At 49.3% G+C, this 4,821-nt stretch overlaps 1 long non-coding RNA gene across 1 annotated transcript; it reads left to right on the forward strand.

Annotated features, from left to right (window-relative positions):
- Positions 1-525: 525 nt before the first annotated feature.
- LOC135051051 (uncharacterized) lies at positions 526-4,170 on the forward strand. Its single transcript, XR_010242011.1, has 4 exons — positions 526-2,696; positions 2,871-3,390; positions 3,464-3,936; positions 4,026-4,170. It is a non-coding gene; the product is annotated as an uncharacterized LOC135051051 (long non-coding RNA).
- The last annotated feature ends 651 nt before the right edge of the window (positions 4,171-4,821 follow it).

The following is a 4,821-nucleotide window of genomic DNA, read 5'->3' on the forward strand; positions in this document are numbered from 1 at the left end:
TGCGATTTGGCATGTTAGTTCTACGGCTGGATTGTCGTCACCGAGGTCGGCGGAGGCTCATTCTACTGGGAAGATGGGCTCTTCTTGGGCGGATGCCCGAGGAGTCTTGGCGGTTCAACTTTGCCGAGCGGTTGCTTGGTCGGGTTCAAACGTTTTTGCTATGCTGTACAAGTTTGATACCATGGCTGATGAGGACCTCATGTTTGCTCAATCGGTGCTGCAGAGTCGTCCGCACTCTCCCGCCCGGTCTGGAGCTTGGGTATAAACCCCATGGTCCTTTTGGAGTCCACAGCATCCTCTAGGACGTATGAGAAAATAGGATTTTAGTACCTACCGGTAAATCCTTTTCTCTTAGTCCGTAGAGGATGCTGGGCGCCCGTCCCAGTGCATACTGGGTCTGCAGTTATTGGTTTTGGTTACACTCTGGTGGTGTTTCTTCTCTGTCAGACTGTTGCTGCCATTGTTCATGCCATGGCATGCGGTGTCTTATTATTGGTTGTGTTGACACACAAGTTGTGTTACATCTTCTCTCAGCATGTGGCTGTGTATTGTTCATACCGTTGGCTGGTATTCTATTGAAGGCCACGTTCTGCGTTATGTTTGTGGTGTGAACTGGTATGACACTCACCGTGTTTATATAAAAATAAATTCTTTCCTCGAAATGTCCATCTCTCATGGGCACAGTTTTCTAACTGAGGTCTGGAGGAGGGGCATAGAGGGAGGAGCCAGTTCACACCCAGTTTATGGGGTATATGCAATTCCGGACGAATTGCACCTTTTTTTCGTCCGTTTTAAAATTCGCCTGTACTCGACAGCCGCAGCCCTGCCGCCGGGACCATGAATTCACCATATGCAATACAAAACGCATTTGACACTCCCCTTGGCGGATAACGGACCAATCGGCGAGTAGTGGGCGTCCTGAATTCGACTTCCCGCCGTTTGCAGCCCTTTATTAGGGCTTGTTTGCTGCGTGCTCAGCAGCCATATTGTGAACCTGCAGAGAGGTGTGAGGAGGTGCAGAGCTAGCAAATTGGTTGTTTGCTGTGGTATCGTTTGGACACCCAGCAGGCTTTAATTCAGGACAGACAGGAGGATACCCGTTACCCCGGAGGAGAGTCGTTTTTGGAGCTATTTCTACATTTTTAGGTAAGTACCACATGTGGGTCTGGTGTCGCATGTATGCGTTTGTGTAGTGGGGGTTGCCATGAGGTGTACATGGGGTGTTTGGGGTATGTATTTGGGGTGTTTGGGGTATGTATATATATATATGTGTGCAGTTATGTGCATAGCTCCTGCTTGTATTGCTGCATTTTTTGGAGGAGTTTTGTGTTTTGGGGTAGTTTTTCACGTTTTTTTTTTTCTTTCTTAAAATTACTTTTTGGGTCATGCTTTTGCATTGGTGTACCTCCAGCATGTGCAGGGATGTTTTTTGTCTTGTTTGGGCTGATTTTAGTGCGTGTCGGTATCAATGTGGTCGACATGTGATGTTGTTTGTTTGCTAAAACAGGTTTTTTACCTCCTATTTTAGCACTGGTGTACCTCCAGAATGTGCAGGGATGCTTTTTGGCTAGTTTGGGGTGATTTGGAGCAAGTTTGTGTCAGCCATGCGGTCGACATGTCGTGTCGTTTGTTTGCCAAACATGTTTATTTGCTCCTATATTAGCACTGGTGTACCTCCAGCATGTGCAGGGATGCTTTTTGTCTTGTTTTGGCTGATTTTAGTGTGTGTCGGTATCAATGTGGTCGACGTGATGTCGTTTGTTTGATAAAACAGGTTTTTTTACCTCCTATTTTAGCACTGGTGTACCTCCAGAGTGTGCAGGGATGCTTTTTGGCTTGTTTGGGGTGAATTGGAGCAAGTTTGTGTCAGTCATGCGGTCGACATGTCGTGTCGTTTGTTTGCCAAACATGTTTTTTCCCTCCTATTTTAGCACTGGTGTACCTCCAGCATGTGCAGGGATGCTTTTTGTCTTGTTTGGGCTGATTTTAGTGTGTGTCGGTATCAATGTGGTCGACATGTGATGTCGTTTGTTTGATAAAACAGGTTTTTTACCTCCTATTTTAGCACTGGTGTACCTCCAGAGTGTGCAGGGATGCTTTTTGGCTTGTTTGGGGTGACTTGGAGCAAGTTTGTGTCAGCCATGCGGTCGACATGTCGTGTCGTTTGTTTGCCAAACATGTTTTTTCCCTCCTATTTTAGCACTGGTGTACCTCCAGAGTGTGCAGGGATGCTTTTTGACTTGTTTGGGGTGACTGTGTCAGCCATTTTGTTTGTGTCAGCCATTTTGTGTTTGCACTGGTTGACCTCCAGTATGTGCAGGGATGCTTGTACGGGGGTTTTGGCTTATTTTGCATTTTTTTTTTCTATTCTTTTTTTATTATTATTATTTTGTGTGTGTTTGGTCCTGCTTGAGAACTGGGGTCCCAGCAGCATGACGTGTGGTTGCATGTAATTTTGTAATGTGTGTTAAATTTGTAAACATATATATTTTTTTCTTTTTACAACAGAGATGTCCAGGGATAAGCGGGCCCGATCCCCCCCTTCCCCCCACCCCTCAGAAGATCTTTACCTGCATAGCAACGAGGAGTGGGAGCAGACCCAGGAGGAGGATACGACCGACCAGGCATGCAGTGACCAGCCGCGGTAGTCAAGGGACCAAATGGAGAAGTCAAAGAAAAAGAAAAAGCGTAGACAGGTGAATACTGACAACACCTGCAGACACAATAGCATCCAACTTGACACACCCTAGTTTGCGCACTGCCAGGAAGACCTACAGGTATCTTTGCGCACTGCCAGGGATACTGACACTCACAGGTACATACCGATCTTAGTAAATGCATGTTTTTGTTTTGTTTTTTTATCCCTAAAGGCAAGAAGCCAGCCAGAGGAGCAGTCGGAGGAGGAAGCCTCTGGTGAAGATGCAGGACCGAAGAAGCCGCGTGGACCCAGATACACTAAGGCGGAAAACTGTGCCCTAGTGGATGGCGTCGACAGGTCCTACGACGTTCTGTATGGATCAAGGGCACAGACCACAGCAGCTAAGACCAAGCGAAACATCTGGAATGCCATCGCGAGACAAGTCACTGCAGTATCTGGAAACCGCAGGAGCACCAGAAACTGCATGAAGCGGTACAGTGATTGCCGCAGACAGACCAAGAAGAAGATGGGGATTCAGCGCTGACATGAGACCGCTACGGGAGGTGGTCCGGCTCTCAATCTGAAGTGGCTACCCTGGGAGAACGTTATCAAAAGGCGCATGAACCCTGCCATGGTCGAAGGAGTTTGCGGAGGTGTGGACTCTAGCCGTCCTGCTGGCTTTCCCGAGGAGGAAGAACCGCCCAGAAGACGGAAGACGGCGGGAGACAAGCAGTCCAAAAGGAGGCCTGATGGTAAGAATACATTCAGATGAGCTGTACTAAAAAAAATGATTTTTGTATTTGCTAATGTGTTTTTTTTTTTCAGACACGCCTGCCCAGAGGACATCACCTGCGCGCAGGACATCGCCAGCGCGCGGACCATCACCTGCGCAGCAGGCATCGGCAGCAGCGCGCGGACCATCACCTGCGCAGCAAGCATCGGGAGCGCGCAGATCATCACCTGCGCGCCACACATCGTCATCGCGCAGTAAGTCACCTGCGCGCCAGACATCAGCGCACAGAACGCCAGACACCGTCGGCGACCACACCACCAGATGGGCGCCAAACTACAGCTCCTGCGCGCAGGCCATCACCAGATCGTCATCTCTCCAGGAGCTCTGGGACTGTGTACCTTTGTGGACCCATCACCCGAACTGTTTGAGTCTACAGGGTTAACGGACGAGACTTTTTTTGGGTTTGAAGACAGCCGTGCAGACGTATCCAGCCAGACCCTTGAAAAGTCTCCAGAATTGAGGACAAGTGAAGCTCCTGGAGCAGCGGCACCACAGGATGGAGAAGGTTTGTATTTAAGTTTTGGGGGGGTGGTGGGGGGGTGCACCATTTTTGTATAGTTTATTAACTTAATTTTTTTTTTCTTTTGCAAACAGAGGTGCCACGGACCAGCAGAGGACTTGCGTCGGGGATTGGTTCCTACTACAGGCCGGATCTCATACAGGATTCGTCAGATGATGACGAGGTGGAAGTGCAGCAGCCTGCTGTTTCTACATCCCTGTGTGAGTAAATATCGAATTGTGAGCCTTCAAACAAATGTATGATGAATGTGTATAATAATTTCTAATTTTCTCTGACGTCCTAGTGGATGCTGGGTACTCCGTAAGGACCATGGGGAATAGACGGGCTCCGCAGGAGACTGGGCACTCTAAAAGAAAGATTAGGTACTATCTGGTGTGCACTGGCTCCTCCCTCTATGCCCCTCCTCCAGACCTCAGTTAGAATGTGTGCCCGGCTCGAGCTGGTTGCACACTAGGGGCTCTCCTGAGCTTCTAGAAAAGAAAGTATTTGTTAGGTTTTTTATTTTCAGTGAGATCTGCTGGCAACAGACTCACTGCTACGAGGGACTAAGGGGAGAAGAAGCGAACCTACCTGCTTGCAGCTAGCTTGGGCTTCTAGGCTACTGGACACCATTAGCTCCAGAGGGATCGAACACAGGCCCAGCCTCGGTCGTCCGGTCCCGGAGCCGCGCCGCCGTCCCCCTTGCAGAGCCAGAAGCAAGAAGAACAACCTGGAAATCGGCAGCTGAAGACTCCGGTCTTCATTAAGGTAGCGCACAGCACTGCAGCTGTGCGCCATTGCTCCCTATGCACACCACATACTCCGGTCACTGATGGGTGCAGGGCGCTGGGGGGGGGGGGCGCCCTGGGCTGCAATTAGAGTACCTTACTT

The sequence above is a fragment of the Pseudophryne corroboree genome, chromosome 2 (assembly GCF_028390025.1).
Source record: "Pseudophryne corroboree isolate aPseCor3 chromosome 2, aPseCor3.hap2, whole genome shotgun sequence".
NCBI classification, from domain to species: domain Eukaryota; kingdom Metazoa; phylum Chordata; class Amphibia; order Anura; family Myobatrachidae; genus Pseudophryne; species Pseudophryne corroboree.